This window comes from Perognathus longimembris, chromosome 17, assembly GCF_023159225.1.
Source record: "Perognathus longimembris pacificus isolate PPM17 chromosome 17, ASM2315922v1, whole genome shotgun sequence".
In the NCBI taxonomy this organism is placed as follows: domain Eukaryota; kingdom Metazoa; phylum Chordata; class Mammalia; order Rodentia; family Heteromyidae; genus Perognathus; species Perognathus longimembris.
The window spans coordinates 23,890,024-23,912,545 of record NC_063177.1 but is presented as its reverse complement, the minus strand read 5'-3'; the positions used below and the strand labels follow the sequence as shown (position 1 = coordinate 23,912,545).

The following is a 22,522-nucleotide window of genomic DNA, read 5'->3' as shown; positions in this document are numbered from 1 at the left end:
GAGCAAGGCCCCTCTGGTGCATTATACGTCAGGAGTCACAAGGGAGGGTTTTTGGTGAAAGTGATAATGTGGAAACCACTGGAGGTCTGAATAGGGAGGTGAGTCCAGTTATGACCAGTCTAGGATGAGAGGGATGTCCCAGGGTTTGCTGTAAAATTTTAAAATGAGGCCAATGTGCCAGTTGTTTTATTATCCACAGTAAAAGTCCTTATTGAAAATAATAGATGCTTAATAAAAGTGAGTTTCAGATTCTTTGCTGAGTTTGTGAAATCCAGAAGCATCAGAGTTAAAATAGAAGTAGGTACCAGATATGGTATGGAATTAAATTTGGGTTTAGGAAGCAGACTGCTAGTTTTGTTTGTTTGTGCTCTTGAACTCAGGGCCTGGGTGCTTTCCCTCAGTTTTTTTTGCTCAAGACTGGCATTCTACCACTTGAACCATAGCTCCACTTCTGGCTTTTTATCTGTTTAATTAGAGATAAGAGGCTATAAGATTTGTCTGGCTTGGAACTGAAATCCTCAGATCTCAGCTTCTGAGTAGCTAGGACTAGACATGACTCCCGGCTCGAAGAAATAGTTTTGGATCCCAGCGTCTCCTTCTTTCTAACCTTGTTGTTTTAAGGACATTACTTCTTTCTTCTTCTTTTTTTTTTTAATGTCAGTATTGGGGCTTGAATTCAGGGCCTGGCACTCACTTGGCTTTTTTCTTTTCTTTTTTTTTTGTCCAGTCCTGGGCCTTGGACTCAGGGCCTGAGCACCGTCCCTGGCTTCTTCCTGCTCAAGGCTAGCACTCTGCCACCTGAGCCACAGAGCCCCTTCTGACCGTTTTTCATATATGTGGTGCTGGGGAATCGAACCGAGAGCTTCATGTGTAGAAGGCAAGCACTCTTGCCACTAGGCCACATTCCCAGCCCCTCACTTGGCTTTTTTGCTAAAGGCAAAAAAGAGCCTCTTGCATTTGTCTACCTGGGCTGGCTTTGAATGGTGATCCTCAGATCTCAGCCTTCTGAGCTGAGATTAAAGGTATGAACCTGTAATCGAGGATTACAGGTTTGAACCACCAGCATAAGGCTTGAGATGTGATATCTATCTATCTATACATCTTTTGTACTGGTGCTAGGACTTGAACTCAGGGCCTAGGTGCTTGTCCCTGAGCTTTTTTGCTCAAAGGTAGTGCTCTACCTCTTGAGCAACAGTTCCACTTCCAGCCTTTTGGTGGCTAACTGGAGATAAGCTTCTCACAGACTTTCCTGCCCAGTCTGTCTTTGAACTGAGATCATCAGATCTCAAACTCCTGAGTGTTTGGTTTTTATAGCCGGTAAAGGAGAATGCCACGCGGTATTCAGGCAGGAGAGAAAAGTTTATTACCGAACTGCTGGGCCTGTGGCCGAGGGAGAGAAGGGGCGACCCCCATCCAGCCCTGCCTTATCTAGGGCAGGGGCTGGAGGTGTGGCCAGGTGGATTAGAATGTGACCTCAGGGAAAGGGGAGGTAACTGCCTCCAGGTCTGCTGGTTACCCAGGTAACTGGGTGGAGACTTCATGAGGTGGAGCGCATCTACATGGAGCCTTCCAGGGATGGACCTTACACGGATTATCTAGGATTACAAGTGTGAGCCACCGGTGCCAGTCTTGGGGCTTGAACTCCGGGCCAGGGCACTGTCCCTGAGCTTCTTTTGCTCAATGCTAGCACTCTATCACTTGAGCCACAGTGCCACTTCCAGCTTTTTCTGTGTATGTGGTACTGAGGAATGGAACTCAGGGCTTCATACATGCTAGGTAAGCACTCTACCACTAAGCCACATTCCCAGCCCAAGATTTATTTTTAAATTCAGCTTTCATACTTAGTCAGCTCTTGCAGAGAGTGCAAGAAAGGATGAGGACTAAAGTTGCCAGAGAATATGGGTAAGAAAAAATGACTCATAGGATAATTAGCAATCCTCTAAAAGAAAATTTTCAGAATGAGTGGGTTGTTGGCACATGGCCAGAGTTATTATCAGCTGGAATAAATTAATAACACTATCCAAATTCTGCTGCATGTATTTGGACTGTAGCCCAGGAGTTCTGATTAGGATAGGAGGTGTTGAGGGTAGCCCCATTAAGTAATACCTGGCATCCATTTCTTTCTTTATTCTCCTTTCTCTCTTTAGTGCTTTTGCTTTCCCTGCTTTTCCTTCTTTCAAGCTGCCCTTCCCTCAACTTGCCAATCAAGTCATAATAGTCCTAGGCTGAGCCTCTGGTTTCCAGTTGCTAACACCTGTCTCCTAGCTAAATGAATGGGCTCTTTTGTGGGCAGGATGTTAAAGAAGCTGATTAGTACAATACTGGCTTAAAGGGTCCATTAATGATACTACATATGTAAATTGTGGTGTGATTTAAAGCCATTGTAGAGATTAGTTTCTTATACTATGTAATATTTTTTATATTGGATTGTAGTGTCAGTTGAATATTTGCATCTAAACTATGAATCTGTTTACTGCCTAAACAGACTAATTTCTATCACTGATTGTGAATCATTTATATTCTATAGTAGTTCTTACCCTTAAGGGCATTTGTATTGTTCGGTAAATGTCTAGTGTGTAATACAATTAAAGTTTTGTTCACTGAACTGCTGACATAATTAGTTTAATTTCTGCTCCTTTATATATTCCTGTTGGCAGCTGGAAAATTAAAATACTAGATGTTGCATAAAACTACTTTTTTGAGCTGTGATTTTACTGTCAGTTGAATGGACTTAGGCCCCAGGGTACGTTTTTTTAAGAAGATGTCTTATTCAACTTTCCTGTAATAGTCCCTTTCTCTCTATAGAATTAATGTATTAAGACACATAATTGGCTATTTAGGCATTCAGAAGAGACAGTGTTTGGCCTTTTTACCCCGTGATTATATTTCTTCCTACATCTCTTTTGAGGAAATGTGTGTAATTTTGGAAACTCCTAAGTATATTACAGTTACATGAGCATGGGAACTTTTGCAAAGACCAGAGAATGGAGTGGTTTTCCCTGATAAGCTGTATTATTTAATCCTCTCTGCAAATGGCTGGTCTGTTCTTTTGAGATCAGAGCACTGGCAGACCTGATGTGACAGTAGGGAGCTGTGATGCCTGGTAAATCCTGTGCTCGTTCCTCCTTGTGTTTCGCAGAAATGGCCCTGGTCTTCAGGAACTGAACCTGCTCTCAAGGAGACTTTACATTTAATTACGCTAATCCCCATTTCATTTCCTATGGGATTCCTAGAAAGGTCCTCACTAGGCTGCTGATTTCATGGTCACAACTTATACAGGTTTTTATCTGTGTTAAGGCAATGCTGCTAACCTTCATTTTTTACTTATTGATGATTTTAATGAAGTGAACTTGGTCTGGTAGTTTCTCCATTGCCCTCTCTTATAAAGAGGCCCAAACCAACCCTTCTCCCCGCCCCTAACCTTTTTTTTAATTTCTTTCGGTCTTGGGGCTTGAACTCTGGGCGTGGGAGCTGTCCCTGAGCTCTTCAGCTCAAAGCTAGTGCTCTGCCGCTTGCGCTCTAGCGCCACTTCTGGTTTTCTGGTGATTAATTGGAGATAAGAGTTTCACAGCCTTTCCTGTCCTGGCTGGCTTGGAACTGCAATCTTCAGATCTCAGACTCCTGAATAGCTAGCATTACAGGCTTGAGCCACCAGCGCTAGTCTTCTTCCTCATTTTTTTTTTTTTTTATGCCCGTACTAAGGATTGATTGAACTCAGGGCCTGAGCATTCTCTGTTAGCTTTTTCACTCGAGGCTAGTGTTCTACCACTTGAACCACAGCTCCACTAACAGCATTTTAGTGATTAATTGGAGATGAGTTTCATGGACTTTACTGCCTGGGCTGGCTTTGAACTGCAATCTTCAGATCTAAGCCTCCTGAGTAACTATGATTACAGGCACCAGCCACTGGTACCCAGCCAAAATCTTCCTTTCACCTTCCTAGCAAGTGTGGAAGCCTCGAGTTCAAACTCCAGTACTACAGGAAAAAAAAAATAGGAGTGGCACTGTGTCTCAAATGCTAAAGTTCTAGCCTTGAGCTGAAGAGCCCAGGGACAGCACCCCAGGCCCAGAGTTCAAGCCCCACAACCGACAAAAAAAGAAAAGAAAAGAAAAGAAATTAAAACTTTCCTGTTGTTTTTGTAACCTAACCTTTTAGCTTTGTTAGACTGACTTTGATGACATTTGAATTGTTTGTTTATTAATTATTGGGGGAGGAGGGGATGAAGTATGGCTGTGTTGCTGATCCCCAGATGTGGGCTCAGTGATCTTCTGGCCTCAGCCTCCAGAGTAGCTGTGAGTTTGGGATTTTTCTTGAGCTGGAATTAATGTGGCTTTTCTCTGAAGCTACAGATTGGTTAAGCCATGTCTCCTAGCATAATGTTCATGTTGCTTTTCTAGAATCGAATCTAAATATAGGGTTTCATTGTTTCTGGGCTGTGGTGTGGGACAGCTGTTTGTGACCGCTGGATTCCTTCTGAGAGTTGCGGCAGCCACCCCCACTTGCCTCCAATAAGACTTGCTGAGACATTTTCACTCTGCATTCTCTATAAAAAAGCATCAGGAGTCATCCTGAAACGTGTCAGGAAGTTAGGCCAACTGCAACACTGGCCTGAGTGGTTAAATGCACTTCATTAGTAACCAGCACCATTGTTTACTTGCAACTTCTGGATTATGCTAAAAAGGTCTTAAAAGGAAAGAAAGCTTTTTAAAGAAATGGGCCATTCACTTTTCCATCCTTCCTTTGTTTTACTCTTCCTTTGTTTTCCAGTCTCCGTAAGAATCACAAGTACCAAGAATCCATATTATTATCCTTTTTTGCTCAAGGCTAGCTCTCTGTCACTTGAGCCACAGCACCACTTCTGGCCTTTTTTTTTTTTTTTTTTTTTTGCCAGTCCTGGGCCTTGGACTCAGGGCCTGAGCACTGTCCCTGGCTTCTTTTTGCTCAAGGCTAGCACTCTGCCACTTGAGCCACAGCGCCACTTCTGGCCATTTTCTGTATATGTGGTGCTGGGGAATGGAACCCAGGGCCTCATGTATACGAGGCAAGCACTCTTGCCACTAGGCCATATCCCCAGCTCCTGGCCTTTTCTATATATGTGGTGCTGAGGAATTGAACCCAGGGCTTCATGTATACAAGGCAAGCACTCTTGCCAGTAGGCCATATTCTTTGCCCATATTATTATCTTAATAGGATAAAATGTGTACAAATATCCCATTAAAATTTTTTGTAATGATTAAGATACCTGCTTTAGAAATAAGCTAACAGTGCTGTTGACTTCCAGCCTTCTCCCAGATGTGAATGAGCACTGCAGGGCCAATTGCAGTTAGATTGGTTTATGTCCTCTGAACTGTGCTGCATTATTATCTTACAAGGTATGGGAGAAGGTGACTAATCCATAAGCCTTTTATTTTATTTTTTCAGTTTTGGAGTTTAAACTTGGGGCTTCTTAATTTGCTGGCTTATTTACAGATGGCACTTGACCAGTTAAACCACCCTCCAGCCCTGCTTTTTTGCTTGCTATTTTGGAAATGGAGTCTTGCCAGTTTTTCTGCCTGGGCTGGCCTCAAACCACATTTGTCCAGATATCAACCAGCCTCCTGAGCAGCTTGGAATATTGGCATGAGCTACTGGTCCCTATGCTTTTATTTGTTTGTTTTTGTTTCTGTTGCCAGTCCTGGGGCTTGAACTCAGGGCCTGAGCACTGTCCCTGGCTTCTTTTTGCTCAAGGCTAGCACTCTGCCACTTGAGCCACAGCACCACTTCTGGCCTTTTCTATATATGTGGTGCTGAGGAATCGAACTTAGGGCTTCATGTATATGAGATGAACACTTTACCACTAGGCCATATTCCCAGCCCCCATCCCTATGCTTTTATTTGAAAAGGTTGGACAACGGAGAGGTGTAGCTTGGGGAAGGAGGGCAGAGTGTTGTAGAGCTCTGGCAGGAGTGGATAGGCTGAAGTTCAGGCTAGTTTGAGGAATACTTACTTAGTCAAGGGCAGTTCTCAGACAAGGAATTGTTGCAGATAAGCAGCCATGCTTGGACATTTTGAATTTTTAACTAGGGTTGGAAAGGAACAGGGCCTTAGGAAGGTGGGATGGGAAAGAATAATTTTGAGAACAATAGAAAGTTCTGAGTCCAGGTCCTCAAGTTTGTCTACTTCCATTTCTGTGTTTTTAGCAAGATGAGATTTGGACACCTACATGGATGGGAGAGTTTAGAGATCCTTCTGTGCCAGCTGACATATACTTCAGCGAATGTTTACTCTACTCAGTGGGAGGGAAGGTGGCTGTCAGAATATTCTTTTTTTTTTGGCCAGTCCTGGGCCTTGGACTCAGGGCCTGAGCACTGTCCCTGGCTTCCTTTTTGCTCAAGGCTAGCAATCTGCCACTTGAGCCACAGTGCCACTTCTGGCTGTTTTCTGTATATGTGGTGCTGGGGAATCGAACCCAGGGCCTCATGTATACGAGGCAAGCTCTCTCGCCACTAGGCCATATCCCCAGCCCCTGTCAGAATATTCTTGGAGTGGAGTGCTCTGCCTTCCTGACCCACCCGTGGCCTTATAGTCGGACTACACACTCCATGTGACTGAATCATCACCTCTAATCCCTGAACCTGCTTAGAGTTACCTAGCTCTGCACCTTTCACTTGGTTGCAGGCCAGCAGCTGGAATACTGTGAGGCTGCCGTTATTGGGGGAAATGCAAATGACAGTTCTGCAGTTCTCTTCCAGATGGTCTTCATCAGATTCTCAAATTGCCGTTACCTGATGAAATCTTCTATATAGCACACCACACATCTCCTGTAGTACCTACACTGATATTAGAAATGAAAATATGTTTACAATTATAGCTAATTTGGTTTTTATTTGACGTTTAGGCTGTCCATAGTGTTATTTGTGGAAATGCTTGCAAAAAGCCACCTGAAATCTTTCTCGTCTCATCTTTTTAGAAATGCCACAAAACATTGTAAGAAAGAAGCCAATAGGCCTGGAGGTATAGCAGAGTGGCAGAGCCCTTGCCAGCATGTGGGAAGCTTTGAGGTTTGATCCCCTAGCATGGGGGCGGTATCCTCTAGGTAATGGGGCAAAATATGAGAGGGTTTTTGTTTTTATGGCCAGTCCTAGGGCTTAGACTAAGGGCCTGAGCACTGTCCCTGGCTTCTTTTTTGTTCAAGAAGAGTGCTCTACCACTAAGCCACATTCCCAGCCCATAAGAGGATTTGTTGTTGTTGTTTGAGGGTGACTTGAAGTTGGGGCTTGAACTCAGGGCCTTGGTCTTGTCCCTGAGCTTTTGTGCTCACCACTCTACTACTTGAACCACAGCTCTATTTCTGGTCCTTTGATAGTTAACGAGATCAGAGTCTCATAGACTTTCCTGCCTGGGCTAGCTTTGAACCATGATCCTCAGATTTCAGCTTCCTGAGTAACTAGGATTACAGGCGTGAGCTACCAGCTCCTGGCAATTCAAGAGTTTTGATCATGTCAAGAAAGCAAGTTTTAGCCAGGTACTGGTGGCTTACTCTTGTAATCCTTGCTACTTAGGAGGCTGAGCTCAGGAGGATCAAGGTTCACAGCCAGCCCAGGGAAGAAAAATCATCAAGACTTCATCTCCAAAATAATCAGAAAGGCGGGGCTAGAAGTGTAGCTCCAGTGATAGAGTGATAGCATAGTAAGTGTGAGACCTTCAGTTCAAACCCTAGTAACAGGAAAAAAAAAAGGTGGGTTTTTATATCAGTTAAATGGATCATTTATACATTCATGCATTCATTTTATTTCAGACAGGATCTTGTGCTATATAGTCCAGGCTTGTCTTGAACTTGAGATCCTTGTGTCCCAGTCATCATGTATGCCACCATACTCAGTTTGTAGTTAGATGTTTATGTGTATTTTAATATCATTTAGTCTTCCTTACTAAATGTCACTTGTTAAAATGAGGGAAAGTTGAAAATTGCAGTTGCATATTACAAATGTTATAAAAGCATATTAAGCATATAAAAGCATTGGAGCTGGGCTCCAATGGCTCACACCATTAATCCTAGCTACTCAAAAGTCTGAGATCTAAGGATCTCAGTTCAAAGCTAGTCCAGTCAGGAAAGTCTGTGAGTCTTATCTTCAATTAACCACCAAAAAGCCATAAGTGGGGGTTGGGAATATGGCCTAGTGGTAGAGTGCTTGCCTCGTATACATGAAGCCCTGGGTTTGATTCCTCAGCACCACATATATAGAAAAAGCCAGAAGGGGCTCTGTGGCTCAAGTGGTAGAGTGTTAGCCTACCCTTGAGCTGAAGAGCTCAGGGACAGCGCCTAGCCCAAAGATCAAGCCCTAGGACCAATTAAAAAAAAAAAAAGATAAAACTTATAATTTGTATTTTGTGCCTGTATCATGATGCTTATTTAGTGCTTCTGACTAAACACTAGAAAGAAGTTTCCAACTTCTTAGCCTATAATAGAATTCACAATTCATAAAGATACTTAAAGATGGGAAACAGAAAATGATATTTTGGGGCTGGGAATATGGCCTAGTGGCAAGCATGCTTGGCTCATATACATGAAGCCCTGGGTTCAATTCCCCAGCACCACATATACAGAAAATGTCCAGAAGTGGCGCTGTGGCTCAAGTGGCAGAGTGCTAGCCTTGAGCAAAAAAAAAACCAGCCAGGGACAGTGCTCAGGCCTTGAGTCCGAGCCCCAGGACTGGCAAAAAAAAAAAAAAGAAAAAGAAAAATTTTGGAGTGCGCAGTTTCTTTGAGGCACTTTAGCTTTAATTTTAAAAAAAAATTTTGCTTTTCAGAAACTTCTTATTAATAGTCTAGGAAGAAGCATTATTAATGTGTAAAGCTATAATATCAAAATTAGCATCGCTCAGAGATTGGGAGAAGAATCTCTCCATGCATGCTTTTTGTTCTGGTTTAATTGCTTAGCTAGATGAAATGTCAAACTGGATAGATCATTGGAGCGTTATTTTGGTAGTTAAACAATAATGAAGCTGTTTGGGTGTTTGCAGGGAACACTGCTTCCTGTGTCTGGACTTTGCACTGGAGCTCATTTCAGTTGTTGAGCAGCAAGGCTGGTAAGAAAATGCAGCTTCTGTGGCTCCTGACCCAGCTGTCTAAACTCCTAGCTGTGCCGGGGCCTTTGGACAAGCATTGCTTAATGCTTTTGGAAACAGTTTGTGTTTCTAATTCTGTGAATGTCTATTGTTGCTTGAGTAGATGAGCAAAGTAGAAAGGGAAGAAAGGTGTCTAGGTCATTCTAGTGTGGTGTTGTTTGTTTGTTTTTTTGGCCAGTCCTGAGGCTTGAACTCTGGGCCTGGGCTCTGTCCCTGAGCTCACTTATGCTCAAGGCTAGCACTCTACCACTTGAGCCACAGTGCCACTTTCAGTGTTTTCTGTGGTTTAATTGGAAATAAGAGTCTCACAGACTTTCCTGCCTGGGCTGGCTTCAAACTGCGATCCTCAGATCTCAGCCTCCTGAGTAGCTAAGATTACAGGCATGAGCCACCAGGTCTTGGCTTTTGTTTTTAGCTGGTACTGGAGCTTGAACTCAGGGCCTGGACTCTTTCCCTTATTAGCTCAAGGTCAGGCATTCTGCCATTTGAGCCACAGCTCCACTTCTGGCTTTTTGTTAGAGATAAGAGTCTCTCAGTGGCTTAGTGGTAGAGTGCTTGCCTACCATGCATGAAACCCTGGGTTCGATTCCTCAGTACCACATAAACAGAAAAGACCAGAAGTGGCACTGTGGCTCAAGTGGTAGAATGTTAGCCTTGAGCAAAAGAAGCTCAGGGACAGTGCTGAGGCCCTGAGTTCAAGTCCCAGGATTGGCCAAAAATAAATACATAGATAAAAAAATAAGAGTTTCACAAACAAATCCAGATCTCAGCTTTCTAAGCAATTAGGATTACAGGCTTGAGCCTTTGGCACCCAGTCTTGAACTATTCTTTCTTTCTTTCTTTCTTTCTTTCTTTCTTTCTTTCTTTCTTTCTTTCTTTCTTTCTTTCTTTTTTAAATTAAATTTTATTGACAAGGTGATGTACAGAGGGGGTGCAGTTACATAATAAGGTAGTGAGTACATTTATTGTCTTATTTGTTATACCTTCCCTCATTTTTCTTTTCCTTCCCTATGAACTGTTCTTTCTTAAGCATCTCCAGAACAGATTCCTCTACACTAAGAAGTGGCTTGTGGGGCAACATTGACTTCTTAGGCCCTTCTCCCCTGTTACTGACTAGTTAGCAGGATGGCATGTTTCCAGGCTGCCTGCCAGCCTACGAAGGGCTTTGATTCAGAACGAAGGGTAGGCCACATGAATGAGGGGATAGAGAACTTTGAAAGTCTCTACTGTGGCAGGTCTTGAATTTTCACTTTGAACAATTTCATTTGGTGATAGATGTAATGAAACTGTCTTTATAGACAGTTCCTTTTCCTACTGGAATTGTCTGTTGGCCACAGGTGCTTGGGAATCATTGTACATGCTCAGCAGGATTTACTCCTTCCCTTGTGTGTGATGACATATATATATGTGTGAGTGTGTGTGTGTGTGTGTGTATGTAATATATATATATATATATATATATATATATTTTTTTTTTTACCGGTGCCGGGCAAAAGGCTTATTCTTTTTTTTGTAATTTATTTATTAATTAAACACAAATTTTTTGACAAGGTGTTGTGCAAAAAGGGTACAGTTACATAGTAGGGCAGTGTGTACATTTCTTGTGATATCTTACACCCTGTTTTTCTTTCCCTTCCCTAGGTCAGGTAGACATATATACAATATACAATGTACCAAGAACATATACAGTAGCCACGTGGCCTACGCCCAAGAAAATTCGCCTAGGGCTTTAAATGTAATGTCGACATTAGACAATATGTCGACAGTAGTCTTATATGAACGTACATACATAGCTTTTGAGCTATTGTATTCCACTGAGAGGTCAATTTTTGACCTTTATATGTTTTTTTTATTTTTCTCAAATTTTTATTATCAAACTGATATACAGAGAGGTTACAGTTTCATACGTTAGGCATTGGATACATTTCTTGTACTGTTTGTTACCTTGTCCCTCATGCCCCCCTCCCTCCCCCCCGACCTTTATATGTTGAGTAGTTGTTTGGTTTTAGTTTCATACTGTTGGGTCGCTGACCCAACCCTGTGGGAAATGCCATTTGACAAGCAGTTTTTGGTTTCACAGACCTGTCTCTACTGTCTCTCCGTCACCCCATCTTAACAGTCACATATCAGGGAGATCATGCCCCTTTGTTTTCTGTGTTCTAGGCTTGTCTCCCTCTACATTATTTGTTCAAGTTCTGACCATTTCCCTGTGAATACCAATATTTCACCATTCCTAATCCCTATGTAGTATTCCATTGTGTATAGGTACCATATTTTTTGGATCCATTCATCTGTGGAGGGGTATCTGGGTTGTTTCCATATTTTGGCTATTGTGAATTGTGCAGCGATAAACATGGAAGTACAAATGTCTTTTTGATATCTTGGGACCTGCTGTTCAGGATAGATGCCTAGTAGTGGTATGGCTGGGTCAAAGGGTAGATCTATATTGAGCTTTTTGAGAAACCTCCATACTGTTCTCCAAAGTGGTTGTACTAATTTGCACTCCCACCAACAATGGAGAAGGGTTCCTCTTTCCCCGCACCCCCTCCAGCATTTGTTGTTGCCTGAGTTCAGAGTATAGGCCATTCTAACTGGAGTGAGGTGGTATCTCAGGGTTGTTTTTATTTGCATTTCCTTTACTACCAGGGATGTTGAACATTTCCTCATATGTTTCTTTGCCTTTTTTTTTTTTTGCCAGTCCTGGACCTCGGACTCAGAGCCTGAGCACTGTCCCTGGCTTCTTCCCGCTCAAGGCCAGCACTCTGTCACCTGAGCCACAGCGCCCCTTCTGGCCGTTTTCCATATATGTGGTGCTGGGGAATCGAACCGAGAGCTTCATGTGTAGGAGGCAAGCACTCTTGCCACTAGGCCATATTCCCAGCCCCTCTTTGCCATTTTTATCTCTTCTCTTGTGAAGTCTCTCTTTAGCTCCTTTGCCCATTTCCTAATTGGTTTATTGGGCTTGGAGGGGCTTAGTTTTTTGAGTTCTCTGTAGATGACAGATATCAGGCCTTTGTCTGTTGCTGTGCTGGTAAAGATCCTTTCCCATATCGTTGGCTGTCTTTCTATTTTGGTGGCTATGTCCTTAGCTGTGCAGAAACTTTTTAATTTGTAGTAGTCCCATTTGTCGAGTCTCTCCCCTATTTGTTGTGCCCCTGGGACTATATTCAGGAAGTTCCTTCCTGTGCCTATAAGTTCTAGCATCTTTTCTACTCTGTCCTTCAGTAGTTTCAAGGATTCAGGTCTGATATTGAGGTCCTTGATCCATTTTGAGTTGATCTTGGTGCATGGTGATAGGCTTGGGTCTACTTTGAGTTTTCTGCATATGACTGCCCAGTTCTCCCAGCACCAGTAGTTGAAGAGGCTCTGTTTATTCCATTGTATGTCTTTATCTCCTTTGTTGAATATCAGTTGGCTGTAAGAGTGTGGTTTTATTTCTGGATCTTCAATTCTAATCCATTGGTCTTCCGGTCTGTTTTTATACCAATACCAGGCTGTTTTTGTTATGATGGCCCTATAGTAGAGCTTGAAGTTTGGTATTGTGATACCTCCTGCACTGCTTTTTTTGCCTAGAATTGCTTTGGCTATTCTAGGTTTTTTGCTGTTCCATATGAATTTATGGATTGCTTTCTCTATTTCAGTCAAGAATGTAACTGGGATTTTGATAGGGATTACATTGAATTTGTATAACAATTTGGGCAATATGGCCATTTTCACTATATTGATTCTGCCTACCAATGAGCATGGGAGGTCTTTCCATCTCCTTGTGTCTTCTTTGATTTCCCTTATTAGATTTTTATAGTTCTCATTAAATAGGTCCGTCACGTCCTTGGTTAGGTTGATCCCTAAAAGGCTTATTCTTTTTTTTTTTTTTTTGGCCAGTCCTGGCCTTGGACTCAGGGCCTGAGCACTGTCCCTGGCTTCCTTTTGCTCAAGGCCACTTGAGCCACAGCGCCACTTCTGGCCGTTTTCTGTATATGTGGTGCTGGGGAATCGAACCCAGGGCCTCATGTATACGAGGCAAGCTGTCTTGCCACTAGGCCATATCCCCAGCCCCATAAAAGGCTTATTCTTGATAGAAAGTAAGAGAGACCTGGGCACTGGTGGCTCATGCCTGTAATCCCAGCTACTCAAGAGGCTGAGATCTGAAGATTGTGCTTTGAAGCCATCCTGGGCAGAAAAGCCCATGAGACTCTTATCTCCAATGAACCACCAGAAAACTGGAAGTAGATCTGTGTCTCAAGAAGTGGTAGAACCTTGTGTGAAAAAGCTCAGATACAGCACTTAGGGCCTGAGTTCAAGTGAGAGAGAGAGAGTTCAAGAGAGAGAGAGAGAGTTTTATGTAAAGCTAATCTAAGTAAAGCCTGGCATTTCTTTTGCTGGATGATCCTTCTTCCTATGCCCTATATATATTACTGTATAATAGGTACCAACACACTGTTCTAGACATGTAGTTTAATGGTAGAGCATCTTCCTAGTATGTACAAGGCCCTGGGTTCATTCTCTAACACCAGGATAGGAGGGACCCACAAAAACCCAATACTTACATGATTTCCATAATGCCAGGGATTACTGTATTAACTTTGTTCAACCCTCCTGCATAGAGAAGTTAAAGAGCAGGCCTAAAGCCACACAGCATTAGAGCCACACAGCATTGGTCTGACTGTGCAGGTTGACCTGTCTAGGCCACAGCTGCCTCCTGTGCTTCCTGTACTCTTATCTAGTATGATTACTTTTCAGAGAAAGTGTACAAGTAGATTCCATTTCGTATGGTACAGTCTTAGAGCTGTCATGTTATATATTACCTCCTTGTATGCAATGAGATTTTAAAACAGTATCAGCAGTGCCTTTTCCTTGTCTTGCTAGTTTAGTTTGGTTAGTAGTAAAGCACTGTTTCATAGTTTATTCCTAACTAAAAATTTAAATTTATTTGATATTTAAGCTGAGATCCTAGGATCGCAGTTCAAAGCCGTCAGGTAGTAAAGTCTGTGAGACTCTTTATCTCCAGTTAGCCATTAAAAAGCCAAAAGTAGAGCAGTGGCTCAAGTGGTAGAGTGCTAGCCTTGAGACAAAAAGCTCAGGGACAGTGCCCAGGCCCTGAGTTCAAGCTCTAGGACACACACACACACACACACACACACACACACACACACACACACGGATATGCACCAGAGCCCAGGCCCTGAGTTCAAGCTCTAGGACACACACACACACACACACACGCACGCACGCACGCACGCACACACGCACATACGCACATACACACACACACGCACACACACACGCACGCACGCGTTTAGAAAGTAGCTCAGGGCGGAGGGTGACTGCAGGGGAAATTTCCTTCACAAATCTTTCCTAGCAAGTGCAAAGCCTGTTGGGTAGCAGCTGTCCATGGTAACTGCCATGGGACTATGGTAAGTAAAGCCATGTGTATTCCGTCTCTTGCCTTACCTGCTAAGCACTGCTACAGTTTACTTGTCTAACAGCTGTTTTTCAGATGTCTTTGATATCAAGCAGGGCCCTTGACCTGCCTGCTCAGCTGACATTGCAGCAAGAGGTCATCCTTTACTTTTTTTTTTTTTCTTCAGTCATGGGGCTTGAACTCAGAACCTAGGTGTTATCCCTGAGCTCTTTTTGCTCAAGGCTAGCGCTCTACCACTTTAAGCCACAGCACCACTTCCAGTAAGAGGTCATTCTGAGGGGGCTGCTTTGCTGCCTTCTGGCCCACTTACTGCCCATGTCTTTGGAGGAGGAGATAAGATAGAAAGGCCAGGAGGGACAGGGCACAGGGAATTCTGAATATATTTTTGAAAGTTGAGCTTGTAACTCTGTCAGACTTAAAGATGACCCCTGCTCTCTCCCCCCACACCCCCAGCATAGTGGAGATTGCAGAATAGTATCAAACACATTATACTTGATAAACTTTTCACTTCCTTAGTTCTTTTTGGTTTCATTTTTCAAAAAATTCTTATTTTTGAGATAATTATAGGTTTATTATTGCAAAATAGTACAGAGTTCCCACATACCCTTCGCCCATTTTCCCCTAATGGCTACATCTTATTTAACCATAGGGCAGTGTGTGTGTGTGTGTGTGTGTGTGTGTGTGCGCGCGCGCGTGTGTGTGTCTGTGTGTCTGTGTGTCTGTGTGTGTAGCTCTGTGCCATTTTATCCTATGTAGACTACTGTAAATACTATGGCAATTAAAGTCCAGAGCTATTCTGTAACCATGCAGGTCATCTCCTCTTTTTCTTCTATTCCTCTGTAGGTTCATACACATCTCATTTCCTTTCCACACCCATCATTCTTGGCAATCAGTCTTGTTTGACTTTTTTGCTCAAGGTTGGTTCTCTACCACTTGAACCATAGCTCCACTTCTGGTCATCTCTGTATATCTCTAATTTTGTTATTTCAGAAATGTCATACCAATTTGATCTTGTAACTTGTAGAAATTCTCATTTTTCACTTAGCATCCAAGTTATATGTAGCAATGGGTTGTTCCTTTTCCTTGTTGAATAGTATTTCATGGTGTGACGGTACCATAGTAACTTTGACTGTTGAAGAGTGTGTTGATTGCTCCCATTTTAGGGCTTTTACAAACAAGACCCTAGAGCACACAGCTGTGTGTGTACCCGAGTTTTAATTTCTCTGGGTTAAGTACCTGGGAATGCAGTTGATGGGTCTTTTGGTAAGTGCATATTCAGATTTCCTTTCTTCTTTCTTCCAATATCCACTAGAAGTAACTAGTATTTAAATGGTTCTAGATTTTTAAATTATGTTTTCTCCCTACCTGCTGATTACAGTGCTTTGTTCCAAATGGATAATTTTAATGGAAAATTTTCCTTGTGATTTTTTTTTCTTTAATCACAATACTGAGGCTTATACTCAGGGACTTGTGCTTGCTAGGCAGGTATTCTATTGCTTGAGACGCTTATCCAGCCCTTTGTTGTACTGGTTATTTTTGAGATAGGGTCTTGTTTCCTGCCTAGGAACATTCCTGGACTTCAGTCAGCATATTTTAGGCTTCCTGTCATAGCTGGGATGACAGGCACGTGACATCATGCCCACATTCTTTCCCTTGAGATAGAATCTTGCTTCTTCTGCTTTGGTGGGCTTGAACCTGCTGTCTTCCCAAGTCAGCATCCCATGTAGCAGGGATGGCAGGCATGTGCTGTCACACCTAGTTATAGACTGAGAGCTTTTCTGCCCAGGTTGTCCTTGGACTGTGATCTCTTCCTATTCTCAGCCTCCTAAGTAGCTAGGATTGCAGATATAAGTGACTGGTGTTAGATCATTGTGAATTTTTTTGTGTGTGTGACAGTACTAGAGTTTGAACTCAGAGCCTCACACTTGCTCAGCTTGCTTGCTTGACTGGTGCTCTACCACTAGAGCCATGTCTCTAACCTAGCCTTTTGCTGAGTAGTTGCTGGGTCTTATGGGCTTTCCTGCCTGAGCTAGCTTTGAAGCATTATTCTCTGGATCTTAGTCTCCTATGTGGCTAAGATTACTGGAGAGAGCCACAAGCACTCATCACTCTTATTTTTACTACCATTCTCTCTAGTCAACCTACTGTGCAGTAGCACTTGAGAACTTTACTCCTAGCTTTGACTGAGTACCCACTGATCAACCTCTCTCCATCCCTCCCTGCCCTTACCTTTGAAGACCTAAAGGGAGATTTATTGTTTGTTACATGGGTCTGAGTTGAAACAATATGGTAGCTTTATCTGCCAGTAATTCAGTAGGATCTGGGTGTTGGGATGTGTTTGTCCACTTTATTATAAATAATGCAAATCTGATTTTATGATGTGCTTTCTCACCAAGCCTTGGGGGAAGTGAGAGCTCTGAGCACAAAGGCCTTCAGAGAACGCTCAGTCCTTTGGGGATTTGTCTACTCGTCAGCAGCTCAGTCAGATGGAGTGTTTTTCTTAAGTGCTGCCGAAATGCACAGTTCAGTCTTTATTTTGAAATCTCTCCCTCTGTCTTCTCTCCCTCCTCTATTACTTTGATTACCTTGATGGGACATTCAAGCTGTGCAGCCATATCCTTTTATTTGCAGAGTCTACTGAAGCCAGTTTGACGATTAACTGTAGGCGAGCAGGTAATCATATCTGCTTGGCTAAGAATCACCCTTCAGGATGAGACACGGGTGGACAAAGGCCTCCTAGACTTAGGGTAGTGAACAAAGGTAACTCAGTCTTGTGGTGTTTTGGTGGAAGGTATGAGGCATATGCATGGGGGGGGGAGAGAGAATGTGAACATGTGTGTATGTGTTTGTATATATGTGTGTGTCTGTGTGTTTATGGAGAAGAATCCAAATATAGTAAAGAATGGTGAATGCAGAAATCTTCAAAGTTGAGTTAGGAATGAAGCAAGTGATAGAATGTTAGCCCACTAGTTTTGAAGCTCTTAGTAACTGTTTAGGTGGTAGAGCTTGGTGACAGGAGAGTTTTCTCCATCCTTTTTCTTTTCAGGAAGCAAACTAAGAAATAGCCTTGTATAGAAAATTCTACCCGGGGGGCTGGGGATATGGCCTAGTGGCAAGAGTGCTTGCCTCATATACATGAGGCCCTGGGTTCAATTCCCCAGCACCACATATACAGAAAACGGCCAGAAGTGGCGCTGTGGCTCAAGTGGCAGAGTGCTAGCCTTGAGCAGGAAGAAGCCAGGGACAGTGCTCAGGCCCTGAGTCCAAGCCCCAGGACTGGCCAAAAAAAAAAAAGAAAAAAAAAAAAAAGAAAATTCTACCCGGGCCAGGAATGTGGATTAATGGAAGAGAGCTTGCCTAGCATGCATGAAGCCCTAGGTTCGATTCCTCAGTACCACATACACAGAACAAAACAGAAGTGGTGCTGTGGCTCAAGTGGTAGAGTTCTAGCCTTGAGCAAAAAGAAGCCAGGAACAGCGCCCAGGCCCTGAGTTCAAGCCCTGGACTGGCAAAAAAAGAAAATTCTACCCACCAAATAGTTCCAAAATTTCCACGGCCAAGGTTTCTAGAACGTGCTGCCTCAGACAGCAATGCAATCTTGTCACTGACTTCCTTTCTCCTAGTCTTTCTTTTTATCATGTTCTCAGACTTTGTCCTGCTAGCTCTGGATTCCTCCTGCATGCTTGCTACTTTTTTAGGTACTGATATATAGGAACTTAGTATTTCATTGCGTCTGAGGTAGGCAGTGGCCAGATACTTAATATTTGGTACCTTTCCTGACCTATGACGGATTAGACTGTAGTGGATAACAAAGTGCCCAAAATTATACTACAGAACATTCTGGTAACCATACAGGGGGACAGACTGGCTTGGTGGGGCCTCTGTCCCTCTCCCCTCCTCCCCCTCCCCCCCCCCCCCCCCCGCCAGGGGTAGTTGTAGTGGAGTGTTGTGGAGTTGGATTGAGTCTCAGCATGCCAGCTCCTGTATCTGGGCATGGGAGTAGCTCTTTAAAGATTAAAAGGACTTCTGGTCCTCCTGGCCCCAGGATGGAGTGATCTCTGCCATGGAGACATCCTTTGTCTCCCAGGAGAGGCCATGGCATATAGCAGGTTTGTGCCTGCAGACGTTACAGTGAGCTGCAATGGCCGATGTGGTGGCGATAAGTTGACATTTGGGCACTCTCAAGACATATGAGCTCTACAGCGTCTCCTGGCTTGGATTTCTGGACAAAATTGTCTCATAGGGAAGTCAAACGCCTCAACTTTCAACCTGTCCCTTTGGAGGCTGTTTTCTTCTCGGTTTCATTTGACTATTTTGTTGTCAAGTGAACTTTAATTTTCACAGTCATAAAAATTCCATTAACTCTCTTGTACTGCATCCCAGGTGTGAAAATGTCTCAGTGTAAGGCCTATGGGTGACAGCTAAAATCCTTAAAAGTAGTTAGGATAATTGTCTTTAGAGGCTTGAAAAAGAAAATAATGGCCCAACAAAATGAATTTGCAGTTCAGAACTTTACTGTTCTTGTGGGTGAGGGTGAACGTGTGAGGCACCTGCTCAGTGTGATTAACCCCCAGGCTCTTTGAAAAAAAGACTTAATTTTTATCCTGAGCAGTGTTTAGGGAGTAGAACTGTGACCTGCCTTTCAAAGCACAATCCCAGGACTGGCTGTATGGAATCACTTAGAAAGAGGGGGAGGGGTGCTTATTTAAAATTCCGATTCTGTTAGATTCTGTTAATTCAGAGCAGTTGAGGAGCTGAAAAGAAGATCTTTTCAGTAAGCACTTTGTGGATTAAGTAGCCCTAGAGTTGATTCCTGAGTATCCCAAAGTGTACATCGCCTCTTATGCTTAATTCCTGTGATTTATGAGATGATATATGTTTGGTTGGCAACTATATTACAGTTCTTGAGTGTAAGGTCCACCCTGGGGAGGGCTCCATGTAGATGCCCCCCCATCTGTTTAAGTCTCCGCTCAGTACCTGTGTTACCTAGGTAACTAGCATACTTGGAGACAGCCAACTCCCCTCTCATGGCCACACCTCCCTGCCCCTATCCTAGATAAGGCATGGCTGGGAGGTGGGTCAGCCCATCTCTCTGGTCATGCATCATCTCAGGTCATGGCATCATATATAAGGCTTATTAAAGTAGGTAGCCAATGAGGGAGAATACCATGAAGTATTCAGGCAGGAGAGAAAAGTTTATTCCCAAACTGCTGGCCTGTGGCTGAGATGATGCATGGCCAGAGAGAGAGGCTGACCCACCACCAGGCCAAGCCTTATCTAGGGCAGGAACTGGGAGATATGGCCAGGTGTGGGGAGGTGGCTGCCCCCAAGTATGCCAGATACCTAGGTAACAAAGGTACTGGGTGGAGACTTAATTAAACAGGTTGGGGGAGGACCTTACATTAAGTAGGCAATTTTGTTTTAACACCAGGTATTAGAATTTGGCAATTTCCTGTCCTTAATCATCAACATAATGAGACTGCTACTGGTCCTGGAAGTTTGAGTTTATCAATACACTTTTTTTTTTTTTTTTTTTTTTTGGCCAGTCCTGGGGCTTGGACTCAGGGCCTGAGCACTGTCCCTGGCTTCTTTTTGCTCAAGGCTAGCACTCTGCCACTTGAGCCACAGCGCCACTTCTGGCCATTTTTCTGTATATGTGGTGCTGGGGAATCGAACCCAGGGCCTCATGTATATGAGGCAGGCACTCTTGCCACTAGGCCATATCCCCAGCCCAATACACTTTTTTTTAATAAGAAAAAAGATAGGGATGTAACTAAGATTAATTTGTTGGGGTTGGAGATGGCTCAGTTAGTTGGCAAAGTGCTAGCCAGTGAGTGAAAGAATCAGGTTTCAAGTTTGAGTTTTGGTTTCAGATCTAAAAAAAAGATTAATTTTATTAAAAAGAACTGATCAAGATGGGCTCTGGTGGCTCACAACTGTAATCTCACACCTGGCTGAGATCTGAGGATCATGGTTCAAAGCCAGCCTGGGCAGGAAAGTCTGTGAGGCTTTTTTTTTTGTCAGTTATAGGGCTTGATATGAGGCCTGGGTGCTGTCCCTGTGCTTTTCCACTCAAGGCTAGTACTCTACCATTTTGAGCCACAGCTCCACTTCTGGTTTTCTGGTGGTTAATTGGAGATAAGAGTCTCACCAACTTTCCTACCGAGGCTGGCTTTCAACCATGATCTTCAGGTCTCAGCCTCCTGAGTAGCTAGGATTGCAGGCAAAAAGCACTGGTCCCAGCTCTTATTTCAAATTAACCACCAGAGAATTGTAAATTGCTCTGTGGCTCAAAGTGATAGAGTACTACCCTGAGTTCAAGCCCCATGCTCCATTAAAAAAAACAAAAAGAACTGATCAGTCAGTATCATCTAGGATGCTGGTGATGGAAAAGTGGATGAATGGGAGGTATCAAGCGGAAGACGCAGTATAAAGATGAAAAATCAGAGTGTTCATACACACTAAAAAAATGCCAAAATGTAACTGAATTTTCAGCTTTCAAGTAATTGAATATAAGATGGTTGTTAAAACAAAATCAGGCTAGGATGTGGATTCAAACTGGAGTACCCTGCCTAGTAAGCTTGAAGCATTGAGTTTAAAACTCAGTACCAAGACAAACCAAATACAGAGCAGGTTGCAATGGCTCCTTGACCTTGGCTCCCATAGCCAGTCCCTCCCTGCTTGTTTGTCTTCCAGGGTCTTTTGTATCTTTCTTAATTTTCTATGGATTTGGAGGTCTACAGAAGCCTGAAAAATAAGTATTTTAATTTTTCTTTTGACACTTGCTTATTTCTAAGATATATTAACAGGGAAAAAAACAAAAAAACATGTAGCTTTTATTTATTTATTTTTTGCCAGTCCTGGGGCTTGGACTCAAGGCCTGAGCACTGTCCCTGGCTTCTTTTACTTGAGCCACAGCACCACTTCTGGCCGTTTTCTGTATATGTGGTGCTGGGGAATCAAACCCAGGGCTTCGTGTATAGGAGGAAAGCACTCTTGCCACTAGGCCATATTCCCAGCTCCCATATGTAGCTTTTAAATGGTATCACATATTTTAGTTTAAGTAGAACAGTGGGTGTATGTAAATTTTATCTATTTTTTTATTTTTATCTATTTGTTTATTTGTTGGTTGTATGTAGGGCTTGAACTCAAGGCCTGGGTGCTGTCCTTGAGCTGTTTTGCTCAAGGCTCTCTACCACTTTGTGCCACAGCTCTACTTCTGGTTTTCTGGTGGTTAGTTGGAGATCTTTCTTGTCCAGGCTGGCTTTAAACCACAATCATCAGATCTCAGTCTCTTTAGTAGCTAGGATTACAGGTGTGAGCCAGTAGCTCCCAGTTTAAATTTTTTCTATTTTGCTCAAGAACACCTCCCTTCCTCCCCTCCCCCATAGCTTTGGGTGTTTGGTTACTTATTTTAAAATAATGTATTGAAGGAACTTAATCATAGAACCTCATAGCTTTATAATTTTCATATATTCTCACAAGCCCTCGAGTGTCCGAAGCCATCAGTTCAAATTTAACATTTCATAAGCTCTAAATAATCAGTCTTCCATTGAAGATGGAAGGATGGAATATGGTCATAGAGTTTTGGAGAAACTGCCTAAAACTATCAGAGTCCCAGAGGGACAAGCTCCAGTATCTCTCCTCCTCTGTGTCAAGCAGAGGTCAGATGCTTTTGGTCCTGGAATTGCTTCTCATGTAATTCACATTTTCTTCTTGCCTTGCACTGTTTAGAGTTTCTCTCCCTTATTGAAAGTTTACTAGTGCAGAACAAGCTGGAAGTTTTTCTAACAATACCTTGTCATTCTCTCCCTTCCTCCAGGTTCTGTACTTGGACCTTAGAGTTGTTTCATATTAGAATGTTTGTGAATTATCACCACCTCCAGAAACAATTTTTTAAAGTGTGGTCCATGTGATAATGGTTGTCAGCTGCTATAAAGATGCTGTTATCATTTGAAAAGGACTAATTAACACACACTGCAGGGAAACTTT

The 22,522-nt window shown here is 43.0% G+C and overlaps 1 protein-coding gene across 1 annotated transcript in view; it reads left to right on the top strand.

The window, feature by feature from the left end:
* Positions 1-22,522, top strand: part of Rffl (ring finger and FYVE like domain containing E3 ubiquitin protein ligase) — a 73,111-nt gene that overhangs the window by 5,099 nt on the left and 45,490 nt on the right. The gene's annotated exons all lie outside the window — the stretch shown is intronic.